The sequence below is a fragment of the Apis cerana genome, linkage group LG7 (genome assembly GCF_029169275.1).
Source record: "Apis cerana isolate GH-2021 linkage group LG7, AcerK_1.0, whole genome shotgun sequence".
NCBI lineage: Eukaryota > Metazoa > Arthropoda > Insecta > Hymenoptera > Apidae > Apis > Apis cerana.
In genome coordinates, this window is record NC_083858.1 from 3,094,953 (window position 1) to 3,110,274 (window position 15,322).

Sequence of the window (15,322 nt, forward strand, 5' to 3'; positions counted from 1 at the left end):
TAACCAGTGGTGGGAGAAGTAGAACGCATCGGCACTAGGGTGAGAGGCAGCGGGTTCAGGAGAACGCGCAGCCGCAAAAGGGCAGGGTGGGAAGGCTGTTAGTTCGGAGGTCTTTCAAGGGGTGGTCTGTCAGTTTACCGGATGACCGCGTGAGCGCGCTGCCGCGCAAGACCAACCCTCTATTCGCGCTACATCCGGCGAACGTGACTGATCGTGCTCGATTCTCGAACCGTTGCAAAACATTCGGTTTTTCGCTCGATCGATTTCGCGATTTCTTTCGTATTATTCTTTCTCTCGCTTAAACCTTCTTCGATTCCCTCTCAATCGGTTATCAGTAATTTTATCCACTAATGTGCTATAATCCACGGGTTGGAAAGTCACCACCACCTATCGACCGCCGTCACTGACCGGTCCGTTTTTCGCACTTTTGCCCTTTTTTCATACCGACCGTCTTCACCTTGGATCCTGTATATTCTCGATCCGATCAAGCCTCTCCTCATCTTGCGCGACTCTACACGGCTCTGCGCAGTTTTCGTGAAGCAAAGAAAGAACATTTACGGTGTACCTCTGTGACAATCGAATGGTAAATTAATCGAGGAGGAAGAGAAAAACAGAAGAGGAGGACGGAAGGAGCAAGTTACAGTTACGAGGAGGGAGAGAAGGAAGGAAAGAGAAGGAGGAAGAAGTGATTCCTTTCCTCGCGTAGAATAGTGTGTAGTGTATTCTTGGTGGATGGTATCGCAAGGATCGGTAGCTGGTTCGTGATGGGGGTGGGAAACAGTTTATCAGACGTAGTCACTACAAGTAGTCCAGCAGAAAGATAATGCAGATAAATGTTTCCGGAGGGAAGAGCGGGCAACTAACAGAGGATTACATATTGTCAGGTACGTGTATTTTTCCCCCTCCTTTTCACTCCTTGCCACTGTGCGTATACGACCGTGTTATCCGTGTAGTTGTTCGAATATCTGTGTTATTGTTCGTGCACATTTTTTTACGTGCGTCGTTGAATAAGTAATAAAAGTACACGAACGTATGTGCACGGCTATATGTACGTACAGTTATACGAGGTAGGGCATGAAACTTTTACGAAATCTATCTGAAATCTTTATTATATATCGAGGTAACTTTCAACACGCCAACCAGGTTAAAGAGGGAGAGAGAGAGAGAGACTGTATTGTTTCATATGCAAATTTACATTCAGATATGTCCAATAGAACATAATATGCAATAGGATGTAAATACTTTGACCACTATATTTTCGACTTTCGTCATTTGGAAACGGGATCCTTTTGTTTATCTTCCATTCTATACACGATATCGCGTATACCGTCACATAATCTCGATAAATTCGTGGTCGTGTAATTTCAAAGGTAACGAGGTATGACGGTATAACGTTCATTATCACCGGAGGTCACCTTATCCTTGTTCAACCGTGAAGGGAAACGCACGGTTCGTTTCGTGACGAAATCGAACGCGAGTGAGGACGATAAACGAGGTAACGTGACCGATGGCATTAGCTTCGGCGACTAAGTAACTGAAAAATCGCAAACATACGGTGCAAGAGTATCATTAATCGACCGATCTCTCGACCTCGACTCTAACCTCGATTCAAGGTTTTACATACACGTTCAGTCAATGCTCGGCCGTTATTTACCTTAGCGATGCCTCTTTACATAGGAAAATATATGTAACGTGAATCTATAGCACGGTGTAAAGCACCAATTGTATTATTCACTGCTCACGGTGGATATATATGTATATCGTTAACTGTACCTATGATCGTTAACTGTACCTTCTTGTCATGGATTGGCTTTGTCCATCGCGACGAGATTCGAAATACGCGACAAAGAGTTAAGCATCGAGGAAATATGTTTTTTTGCAACGTTTGTTTGTAAAGATAAGATAAGGGAATCTTATGTTCGAATGCATACGTACCGTGCAAAATGGGGTAGTCTTTCTTAAAGGAAACGATCGAGTTGAGATATTATATTGATCTTTTCCTCGTCGAACAGGCCGTCTATTCACGATTGGCATTTTATCCAACCTGGTATATAACTTGATCTTTCGATACATAACCGTTTGAAATATAATAGAATATTTCAAAATTGCCAGTTTCAATATTATATAGAATCGTAGAAAAATAATTCAATAATAAATAATTATATATTTTTTATTCGAAGAAGAGGTTTATTATCGAATAGGTTATGTATATGTAGAATATGTAAATTAATGCAAAAATATAATAATTTAGTTATTTTGTTAGATATGTAATATAATTTCAGTAATTTGATATAATCGGGTTGGAATTAAATAGTTCCAGAATTAAATTCATTTCCATTGATTTATTATATGGTAATTTTGACAAATGTACAACGCATATTGTTACGTATAATTATTTTAAAAAATATTCGAATATTGCATTTTACAAGATCGAAGAAAAAATGCAATGATATTATACAAATTTATATTATTAAATCAAAATATCAAATCTTTTACAAAAATGTGATTGATAGAAGCTTTACGATTCAAACAGACTTTTCTTGGATGAATTATTTTATTTTGAAGAAAATAATAAATGATTTTTTTATTATAAAAAAATTACAGTCCTGTATTCTTTAAAATGTCAAGTTATACAAATTTTTTAATACATAAATGCGTAAAAAAATGTATAATATACATTTCAATATATATATCAATAATTGTGGATTTTCCAATATTAATTTTTTAAATATTTCCTTTAATAGTTAACACATTATATATATATATCTTATGTTCAAACGTGTTAATTTCAAATCAAATATTATTTTCATTATTATAGTAATATGGAATAATGTATGCTTATATTATTGTGAATAGAGATAATATATTTGGATAATAGAATATTTAATGAAACGATATTAGGGTATTCAAATAACGAAGCTTTTACTATATATATATCTCTATAACTTAAAATTAACAGAAAACAATAACAAACATTAAAAAAAAATCGTTGGTAAGAATAAAAAATAATTCCACTCATTAATATAAATTTAATTTTTAACAAATCAAAAAGGGATTATTTTTAACTCGAATAAAACTTTCACTTTTAAATAATTTTATTTTGGACTTGTAAAGAATCCAAAAAATTTTTATATATTCGAACAACGATTTTTGCTATACATAAATTTCATTCGTATACGCAGTAAAAGATATTGTAAGACAAAACAATACGTAAATATTTACTTGAACTTTATCTATCCATTCCTCGTATCGACTTACAACAATGAATATATGGATATTAAAAGGCATATAACATCTCTTGATTTTCCACTCATACAATGACCTTGCGGCTTGAAGCGTATACACGTGTAGTATTAAACAATCACTCATCATACAGCATTGGTTAGAAAGTTGTAAGTGAGAGCGCGGCGAGTCTGGCACAAAAGATAGTGGAAGGATAAAATTACAAAGCACAGCTTGCAGACTGGCGGTGTGGTATGTGCGGATATGTGGAACATGAGATTCCGAGAACCCAGGATTCTGAATTCCTTGCGGCATATGTAAGATATCCTACGTGGAAGAATTAATACCGGTTGTCTTATATAGCTGGAAATTCAAACGTACAATTTAAATTTCTAGAAAAATTTCTCTGTATTTTATGGTCCTTCGTAATTTCCATTTCATCTTATTTTTTCTTTTCCATTTCCGTTATCATTTATGATAAAAGAGTTATTTCGCAAGAAATTGAAGGGAAAAAATAAACTTGTTAGGAACTTTTGTTGGAATAAAATTTCGAAGTCTCGATAATAATAAATGTTTAATAAATGTATTCCTTATAAAGATTTTCAATAACTAATCCACGTACTACGTGAACGTTATAAATAATAAAAAATCTCGTCCCCTTTAAGAGATCACATAAGGAGCTAAATTTCATAATAAATTTTCTTATAAATTCGTATAATTTGTGCAAAAAATAAATTATACGTTACATTTTCTCATTAAACAACGTTTCTATATATTCTATAAAATTGCTCGAGCATAATACATTCAACTCCCTTTACAATCTTCAATTAACGATTGACGAGAAGCAAATCAATTATATTCCTTCCGTTTTCCTCCCACAACCTGTTCTATCGTGAACATTCATTGCTACTGAAGATATACAAAAAAAAAAAAAAAAAAATAAACAGACATTTCTTACATCCGAACTCCGTGTAATATTTTGATACTTTCTTTTCTCAAAAAGAAAGAAAAATCTTCGGTTAATTCGTGAGCTGTTTATGAGATTGGCACGTGTAGTAGAGTCGGACACGTTTTAGACGAGAGAGTGAGAAGATAGAGCGAGGGAGAGAAAGAGAGGAGAGAGGGAGGGGGAAGCAGAGCTCGAAAAAGGAAACGAGTGTATTCGAAAATGGTGGAAAGCTCTGTGTAGAACAACGTAATAGAAAATTTATTCAGAGCTTAATCACATCGCGACAAAGACAGCATTGTTCGGGCGTGAACAATAGGGCGGTTCTGTGGGTTCACGTAGCGGCGGCTGGGAGCATTCGGTCCCCTGATTTGCAACGACTCTTTGCTTTTTTGATTTCCCTTTTCTCGTGGGAATTCAGGTCGCCATATCGACGCCACTTGGCCTTTTCTCTTCTCCTCCATTCCCTTCCCTTCGCCCCGCGTCGCCTCCCTCCCCCCTCCCCGCTCTCCCCCCCTCTCACAGCCCAGAAATTTACGCGAATACGCGTAACGATTCGCCTCGAAACCGTTTCTCACAAACGGTTTTTGCGAGGAGAAGGAGAAGGAGAAGGAGAAGGAGGAGGAGGACGGGGAGATCTGTCTACTCCCGTCTATCCAACTCCAAGTTTCGTCGCTAACACTCTGTATATTTAAAATAGATTTCCCTTTCGAATCTGGCCGAAAAATTTGAAAAAAAAAAAACTTTTCTTCTCGAAAACTTCTCATTCGATTCGATCGTGCTCCTTCCCCCACTCATTTCCATCCAGAAAGTGACTCGCTATATCCGATTCGAAATGTAAACGTCACCTGTCATCACGGCTGAATAGAAACCGCGGGCAAACAGTTTGGCCAGAGATTTTTATTTGTAAATCATCATCTCGATGTCAAGTTGACGGTACGTAACGTCCAATTTTCCACGTTGGATGTCCCCCCAGATATGCGCTCCTCGAATTTCATCCATCCCACCACCATCATCTTGTATATGTGTATATATATATATATAATTAACCACGATGGATGTGTTACCCGCATCTATGTTTTTAAGCGAGATATGTTTAATTTCCATGCGAATGTAATAGAGAAAAGAGCATAGTTTCGTACGTGGATCGTTGGAAGTTGGGACAAACTATCAGTTTCTCTAAAGCTGCATTTACATTAGACAACTTTTGGCCGGAATCGTCTATGCGAAATTCTAATTTAACGATTAAAAGTTGTCTCAACTTCATTGTCGTCGTGTTTATATATTCATAACTTTGATCTAGTTGATTCAGAGCCGGGGGAAATTCGAAATAGTTTCAGACTAAGGTACTAAAAATTGAAATATTTCTGTGAACGAGTGTTGTTTGAGAAATATTGTTCCATTTAATGCTTAAATCACGAGTAAATTTTAATTATTATTTATTTATTTATTTTGGAAAGTTGCATTAAGTGTGCATTAAGCTTTTTCATATGCTTGTTTAAAATATTGTAACTATTATACTATCCTACTTTTCTATTTCAATTATTCCTTTAAACAAAATTTATTTGCGAAACTCGTGTCACACACAGATGAAATAAAAATATTTATTCGTTTGATTTATTTTTAAATTGATACCATGAAAAGAAATCGTAAAAACAATCCACTTTTTTTTTTTTTAATCTCAAAAATCCTCTATTTTCTCATATTGAATTTCTTTAATTTTTTTTTCCATTAAAATTCAAAAATTCATACGGATTTTAAAAAATTTTTCGTTTTACAATGAATTTTCAGAGAAAAATTTTATCTTTATAACAATTCTTTTAAAAAATTGATTTACGACTATTATTATCGATTGTTTTATTGCATTTTTGCAAAAGATAAATCACCCATATATATATATATATATTTTAAAAAGGTTGGATCTGTATCTCGTGTATGTACTCAGTGCGTGCATTTAACGTGTTTAAACGTGTAAAACTATTGTCGATCGAGATAATATTTCTTTCTAGGCATATCGATCATTCTAACGCACACATTAACGAGAGAGAAAAGCAAATTCAATCATATAACCTTCTTATAAATAATTCTAATATCAATTTAGTTAATTTTTTACAAAAATGAGATAAAACGGAGACAATAAAAAATGTTATATCAATTTTTAAAGGATTCTTCTGTACAAAAATTCTCTACGAAATTCATTAATTAAATTACGTTCTTAAAAAAATTCGATACAAGAGATGAGAAATGAACTATTGTATTGTATTTTCTCTCACGAAATCAATTTAAAAATCGGCTAAAATTTAACGATTTTTTTCGTTTAAATTAAGAGAATAAATATTATTTATCCTCGTCACCAGCCAAATAACAATTTATTTCTAAATAAAAATATCGTTTTAATCGAATCGAACAATCGATCTCGATCCGCTTAAAAATCGCGTAACGTAAATTTCATTCATTCTTCGATCTGAATAAATTATCTATCCTCGTCTCTGCAGTACAACTGTGTCCATCTATCGATTTTCTCGTTTTCCAAATAGAAATTATTCCCAACCGTGCATTAACGAAGCTGGAAGCGGAGGAGTTATAATGGTCAGACCATAACGACGGCCAATACACACGTGTATAAAACGCGTGTATATCGCGGGCAATTGGAAAACGACAAAGGAACGCTTTTACAAAAAAAAAAAAGAAGAAATTAAGAGAGAATTAAAATTGGAACGGTCGATCGAACGATGTTTCGTGAATCGGCGATATCCTTCCCGGAAATAAAATTTCTCTGGATCACGTGATTTCGCCACATAGATATTTCCCTCCCGACAAACTCAACTCTCGTCCATTCAGCCGATCCATCGAATATTTTTTTTTTTTTTCTTCTCGAACCAAACGAAAAGTTAGCCGCCCGATCTATAACCCATCGACCCAATTGAAATTCCTATAAATTTCATCGGCCGTTTTACCCGCGATGGGAGTAATGGAGGAGGAAGAGGAGGAGGAGTAATATATAGGTGCTCCTGACAAAGGGCGTTAATGGGGAAGTTGGTGTTGGTGCTCTCGAGCGTCCCCCCTCCCTTTCCCCCCTCCCCTCCTCTGCGTGTTGATATTGGCGTTGCTGGACACAGGACACGAGGTCGTCCCAACCGTCGTTTCGTGTCTTTAAATGTTGCGAATGGAACTTGAAACCATTTCTATTATATATTTCGAATCTCGCCAAGATGCTCTGGCTAATAATTGCAGGTATCGCGAAATTATTTTTTATCAATTCTTAGAACGTTTCGAATAATGAAGAACGAATATCTTTTTGTTAAATATTTTTTTTTTGTCTGGTTAAATTATTTTTACGATATTTCCAAGATCGGTGCAATGGTAAATTGAGTAATCGCGAAGTTATTCTTATTAATTTTTGAAGATTTTCTGAATAGAATCCCAAATTCGAGTAATTATTTATCAGATGATAAATAACAGATCGAGTTGATAAGGAGTTCTTTCGACGGAAATGACATTATACTTGAACGAATATACCCGTCTATTTCGAATATCTATCTATCTCGCGATAATTATCACGTCGCGAAATCGAATTCGACATTCATCATTGACATTAAATGGAATTTTCCGAATTGATGAATGAAAGATTAACGCGCGAGTAATGTTACATATCGAATAACGTCTCGTTGATGGCCCATTTCGGTTTCAGTTATTTATTTACGATTTGTTGATATTGCGCGAATGCGTTAATCTCCCCCTTTTTCAAAATAATCTATATTCTTCATTCCATCTTCATTATTTCACCAAACGGACGTATTTTCAACGTAGTGTCAAAAACGAAGTTCTTCAATATTTTCCGCCATACCATGAAATTTTCAAAGCGATTTTATTATAGTTAATGCGTCGTTAATTAAAGCTTTCAATTCATCGATGCTTTTTGTTTTTCCAAACAAATTCACCGTCCTCTTTTAAACCACGCGTGTGTATATATATATATATAAAGTAACCGAGTGCGATCGAAATAAGTATCACTTTTCAGCCAGTTTTCAATTTATCACTCAAACATTTACCGTTTCTAATGTATTATTCAAATTATTATTCCCTCCAAAAATCGATTTCAACGATACTCGGTAGAGAATTCTATCAACAATTTATCCAATCCATGACCACGTGTGATATTTTATCTTATTTTTACATTACTTTTAAGAGAAATATTCGTTTCTTTTTTTTTTTTTTCACACGGATTATCGAAACAAAGAAGAATTCTGGCATCGATACACGATTATTATCGAAGTTACATGCCCGCGTGATCATATCCGGATAGAGAAGAAGTATTTACGGTGTGTCTAACAGGAAAATAACAAAGCGCGTGGAGTATCATTGTCTGGCTTAAAGTCACATATAAACTTGGTATAGAGATAGGTATACGCGCATCAAAAATGATACGCGATGATACTCATATATCTCGTGTATCCTATATGCGTGCTCGATTGTAATCGATTTATGAGAAAACCGATAAAAATAATCCCGAGAACAACGCAATTTTTCAATATCGGATGCATCCTGTCCCACCGGTATTACAGTGCGTCTGTTTTATCTGCAGCGTACGTGAATATCTTTACAATGATGAATTATAAGAAAAATAATAATTCTTACTAAAGTAAATATCAAATTTGATACGGTAAATCGTTCCTTTTTCCTTTTCTCTACCAAACAACCTCTCTCTTTTCTATGTACATTGAATAATGCTGATAAACGACAATAATAAATTTATCATTTTGTATCGGTGATTCGTGCAGAAAGTATAAGCAAATAGTAAGAGTTGTAAGACTATAAGAACATGGAATAATAATATAAAAATATAATGATAATCTTCCCCTTCATAGTGTTGGAGATATATTCACGTTCTATTTCTAGATAAAATGAACACATTGTATATATAATATACGTAAGAATGTGAGCGAGAATATGACATACATACATTGGATATTTTTAAAATTCAACGCGTAACACGTATCACTGGAGATACAATGGAATCTCGAGTTGAAGCGATTTGAAGTCGGAATCGGGAAATTTTTGGAATTTAGCGAATTTTTTTACCGGTCGATTATCAAATGGCAACGGATGGAAAATGGCTGGTATTCGGTCACAAATATATGGGTACGCGTACGTGAAATGTTGTTAGCCAGGGAAGGGTTAGGTATTTGACCTGGCAAACTTTTATTATGTCGATATACGTATGTAGAGAGAAGTGGTGTATTTTCTCTCTTGTTGTAAAATTAAAGCTCGCTGCTAAATCAACGAATCACTGATTCATTGTGAGGAACAAACGGTTCCTCCGAATAAAGCCCACGATGCCAGTTACGATAATTCAATATAGATCCGAAACTCGTTACGAATAATTGTGCAACCCGTGTCGAACGAAAATTCAATACGAGATCGAAATGGGGTTACCTCGTTAAACTTATCAAATGCGTCGAGGTTCGTGCTTTGTATCATTTTACGTTTAATTAATTTAATTTGCATGTATATGTTTTATGTAACATATATGTATAAATTGTTTATATAATTCTTTTTGCAATAATACTTTTTTATGAATTATATATATATATACATATACGTGTGTGTAATATGTAATTTTTACCATTTCTCTCGTAAATGGTAAATTTTAAACAAAAATGAAAGAGAAAAAGTTTTAAAATCTTCAACGATCAACAGCGTGTATTGATTTTTTTGTATTTATTTATAATATTTTTTCGAAAAATGAACGTGAACTTCAATTTTTTACATGAATTTTTATGTTACACGAAAATATCAAGACGAACTCATTCATGTGTTATATAGGAAGCTTGAAGATTAGAAGTGAAAGAAATATTGCAGATTTACAAGTATGTCTCTATAGTTATTAAAAAAAATATATAATGTGTATTTGTTTTAAATATGATGAAAATAACAGAAAAATTGAAGCATCAAAATGAATATCCAAACAGTATAAATGAAAATCAATTTGTTCTGCTTGCAAAATGTTTTAAAAAAAAATATTAACGAGATTTTTACGAAATAAATAACATACATGAAAAATTTAGAATATTTTTTTGATTTCTGATCTTATATGAAGATTATATATTATAGGTATAGAAATATATATATATATATATAATATAGAAGTGAATGAAATATATAATTATCAAAAATAAACTTAACTGAAACGTAAAAATATAAAAAATAATTGTATAATGATGATGCTTCATCTTGTTCAATTCATAGACTAAAAAGTAAAAAAGACCGTAGAAATTACATTCCTTTGAAGATTTTCTTTTCTTCTTTACTGTTCATCTGTTTGAAGTAGCAAGTCTTAAGATTTTGTTAAAATATATCTATTCGATTATTCAAACTGTTTATAGATACGTTTTATCTTATTGCAAATGCAACATCGAAATAAATTGAATTAAACGAAATAATACTTTCCGTTTATTTTCGATTCACTTTTATAGATACAAGAATAAATATTTTATTTGATAATATTTACTTAAAAAATGATAAATTGATAAATGTGAAATTATAATCTATATCCTTTAATTAAAAAAAAAAAATGAAGAGAGAGAGAGATAAGATCATAATGATGAGGAACAGAAAAATGGCCACGATAAAGATTCCGCAAAGGTTAAAATCTTATTTAAGATTTCATAGGTTTCAGAAATGGGATAGCGCCTCTATACAGAAATACTCGCCAACCCATCTTGCCTCGTGACCTCATCTTTCTACCTCTCCTCGTTTCCCCACACTTCGTTCCAACATTCCCTGTACTATATTAATTGAGTTTATACGAGCGTGCGTTAATTAAGCGTTGGTCCGCCTATTTGGAGGAAAATTTGTAGCTACGAGTAAGGTGATTAAACGGATAGATACGGTTGATAGATATCAGATCGAAAATATATCGCGATATTAGCATATATGACATCGTAACATCGTTTTTAGGTTAGGTTGGATTAAGTAAATATTACGAACGCACGTGGCTCAGCAAAAAAATGGATAAAAAAACGGTTTACACAAACCTTTCTTGCTCTCCTTTCCTCCATAACTTTCGTTTACGTTTGTCGCAAAATATATTTCCCTCGTATTTCATCTTTTTAGAACTCGTATATCACGTTGAATTTTCCGGAAATGAAACGTATCACATTAATGTATTACCCACTTACCGTTTACCGTTTATATATACGTGTTTGTCGAAATTTCACTTCGATGAATTAACGTCGCTTTTGCAAAGTATTTCGTAATTACAAAGCGTACTCGTAATCGGATATAAGGTGTTGGAGCGAACTTTTGGAATACTTGATCTCGGCGATTGGGTTGATTTCACTCGGCGGGAGCCCGATCTGCGCATGCGCGAGCTCGAAACGCGAGATCGAAGAGTAAGTAGAATCAGAGCCGGTTTTCAATTGGACGAAAATTCACCGAGGAAAAGTAATCGCGGATCATTGGGCTGGTATCGACGGATCCCAAACGAGTCGAGCACACCGGTCTCGGTTTTCCTCTTTCTCGTGAACGCACGAAGTTCGATTTCAACCAACCATGACGAATGCGGCAAGAAATAGAACATTTTCTTTGCTCGATAGCTCGATTTCGGTCGGATGATAGGAAACGAAACACGAAGAGATAGAAATGGGGGGGGGGAAAGGAGGCGGGAAAATTGCCGGGAGAAGGTAACGACACGGTCGTGAAAAGGAAAAAAGAGAAAGGAAGAAGAAAAGAGACGGAGAAGCGTAGAAAAGATTGCAACGAATCTCGAGGCCGACAAACTAGGGTGAAACTTGCAACGAGTTTATTCCTTTTATCGTTGCGAAGGAAAAGGAAGACACGAAGATCTTTTCCTTCTCCTCTTCTCGAAATACACGGAGCACGACCACGATTCAAGGAACATGAACCTATCCAGAAACTCTCATCTGTCTAATTCCAGACGAAATTTCCAAGGTTATAACGTGGCCCAGGTGCATGTCTCGTTTTTATCCGTTGTAGTTCTCTGATTACATTCTTTCTCTCTCTCTCTCTCTCTCTCCCGGATCGTACTCGTCAAAATTATTAGCCCGGTTCCTCGGTTTGAGAGCCGTCTTCTCCCGTCCATCGCAAGAACATAACCGGAACTTGAACTATCTCGGGAAACTCTTGCGCGAGAATCAACTGTACTCAACTGTACCCCGAAAACAAGGGACGTAACAATGTCCCCGTTTGTATGCTATGAGGTGTATTGTGGATCGAGCACTTTGGCGGAAAGTGGGTTTTCGAAAAAGCAAATGTAACTGCCGCTGATGCGCCGAGGGGGTCGCGAATGGAGGAGCTTTAGAGACGCGAAGGAAGCGGGAAGCCACTTGAAAAACGGCACAAGTAGCGAAAACACTTAAGAGAGTACGGGAAGCGTTTCTGGCTAACAAAATAGGATGCGTGCGGAATAATGAAAATTATCGAATGGAGCGCAATGCACGACGGAAGGGGATATTTTCACGTTTTATTTTTATAATCAATTTCGGAAATTTCGATTTTCTTTATCGTGAAGAATCTTTGTTAATTTTTAGGCGTATCGATCATTTTTATTTTGATGAGATTTTCCGTTTTTTTGAATCTTATCAAGGGAAAAGGAAGGTAATAGTTATCGTAAAAGTTATCTTTGCACAGTTATCTTATCACAAGGAGATTCGTTTTATTTGAAAAATCTAATTTTATTTTTATTGGAAATATCAGATCATAATAGGAACATAGTTTATTTCTGAAAAGATTTTTTTAAAATCTCTGTGTAATGGAGAGTTAAAGCTTATTTTATGGTTTTTGCTCTTTCTTTATCTTTTCGTATTAAGTTGTATCTAAGAAACGAGAATAATACTGGTATTTTGAGGGATTTTACACCCTCGAAGTAATAAAAAAAAATTGTCCCATAAACATCCATCTATACAATCCATTATGATCTATGATGTTCTTAATGTTTCGCACAAGGCAGAATTATCGGTTTTGATCGAACTTTTATAATTTTAAAATTTTGCTTTATTTCATAAATTAACAACATATAAACAATTTGTTGAATACAATATTTTACACTTCAATTTCACATTTCTCGATTCTTAATCGAGAATGTAACAGTTTTCTTGAGAATTAAAATATAATACTTTCAATTTGCAAGTAAAAAAAAAAATTCTTCTTTCTCCGAATCAATTTTATTTTTGAAACTAGAAAGCGCGACCTTTTCTAAATTTTTCTATGCTTTAAAATTATATTTACAAATAACAAATTTATAAATTATATTACGTTATAAATTTTGACGTTACAATATTTCATTTTATTTTTTTCCCCAATTGTTCGAAAAATTTATTCATTTCCCCGATTCTCCTTTTAGAAAAATAGAACCCGTTACTTTACATATTATTTATAATTGACCCAATTCCGCTAACTTTTGTTTCACTATACAAAAGCGTATAATCTTGTTTCAAACGTAATCAAATTCAATTAACCTTTTCTCCCTGTGTATACGTGTACCTCAAATGTTCTCGTGTGTACGAGAGTTGGCCTGTTATCTATTTCGAGGAAAGTCTGAAAACACGTAACTAACTTTACACTTTTAACTAAACACTTCTTCACAGTTCTTCTCGAAAATTTTTCCTGGCCCGGGACAATTGAATTTTACTCGAAAGAATTTCAATTCGCAACAAAAGAGTGAACGAAGAAGAAGAAAATATATATTCGAATAATATTGAAATATTGTTTATTTCAAACGATTCGATTTCATCGAAAAGCAAGAAGAGAGAGAGAGAGAGTTTCTCTACGATCTCGATTACACATATCAAACATATGTAGGAACATCTACGTAAATGTAACAATCGAGTTCGAGCGTCCATCGATGTTAAACCGAGACTGGAAAATACGAGCTACCACAGCCGCGTACATTCGAAATCCCCTCCCCCAGTTTCATCTGCGTTTGACGTATTTCCTGGATTTCTTCCTTCTCCAATCAACCGTTTAATGAATTTTCCAGTTCGGCCAGAAATTCATATCGCACATCTGCTACGAAATTTCGTCCCTTCGAGTCGCATTACATCACGCAATTCCGCCTGTCATCGTGTTCCCCGCTCTAAGATTTCATTCGGGACACTCTCTCGAGTAATTTTCACTTCGAGGTTTTGTTCTTTTTCGTTAAAAAAAGAGAAAGTTCTTATCTCTATTTGTACACACTTATACTCGCTCCATCTTTCAAATTAATTGAAAGAGATAGAGAGAGAGAGAGAGAGAGGGAAGACTGTTTCACTCCGATCGATATTTTTTAATCGTGCTCCCGAGAATTTCGGGCAATTTAATGCTGTTCCTTTTCCAAGCGATTTCTATTGAAACAAACTCATACGTTTTTCGAGACAAGTAACAAGAGACCGTTGAAAACGCACAATTCATCTCGGCTCACCGCCATTTTTCCAGTTGTCCACGAGCAGTGGGATCTAGTATGTGTATATATATATATATATATATATATATATATAAAGCTTAAATCTCTCTTGTTCGAACTCTTATTTGACGATATCGTACTGAGACTTTAATCTGTTAGCGGAGGGGGAAGGGTCTATATATAAAACTATACTTTTAACCTAGAAGAACCCGATTATTCGTTTCTTCGGACCGGGCAAAACCTGGATAATCGAATCTCCGCTTCCGTCTTTGAGATTGCAAAGCCCTTCGGCCGGCACGAGTTTCATAACTTGAAGCGAAGCCTCGCTCGATTCTGTCGATCCCGATATTATCGATAATTAAAAGTCCGATCGATCAAAGTGGAAATTAGATGGACGATGGTTAAGTCTGAATTTTCCACGAGATAATTTGTTATTGTTATATTGTGTTGTGAGAATTTTACTTCGACTCGAAATTAAATTTTAAAAATTTTATTGAATTTTTTTCGAATTCATCGATGCGAAGCAAAAATTTATTTGATATTTTGTCAAATAATTTCATAATTTGTAGCGAGTTTAGGATTAGATTGATAAAAAGAAATCATTGGAATCATTGGAAAAACTTTGAAAACTTTGCTTAAGAAAATTGGAATGGCTTTTAATCCGACCATAACTATCTTATTCCATTTCATTGACTCGTTCTACTTGCCTCCCCATTGCTGTTCTAATCTACTCTTTTCAATCTACTTATCGT

General features: G+C 34.5%; 2 protein-coding genes across 4 annotated transcripts in view; one reads left to right on the plus strand and one right to left on the minus strand.

Annotated features, from left to right (window-relative positions):
• LOC107998440 (ecdysone oxidase-like) overlaps positions 1-11,506 on the minus strand; it is a 19,320-nt gene extending 7,814 nt beyond the window's left edge. Inside the window, exon 1 of one of the 2 annotated variants that reach the window (XM_062077661.1) lies at positions 11,357-11,506. The gene's annotated coding sequence lies outside the window, so the exon portion shown is untranslated. Of the gene's footprint in view, positions 1-11,349 lie in introns of both variants that reach the window. The other variant, XM_062077662.1, reaches the window with a different exon arrangement.
• The window catches only part of LOC107998439 (gamma-aminobutyric acid type B receptor subunit 2), a 199,742-nt gene continuing 184,518 nt past the window's right edge, over positions 99-15,322 (plus strand). For both annotated transcript variants that reach the window (XR_001766187.3, XM_017057716.3), the window contains exon 1: positions 99-884. The gene's annotated coding sequence lies outside the window, so the exon portion shown is untranslated. The remainder of the gene's footprint in view (positions 885-15,322) is intronic.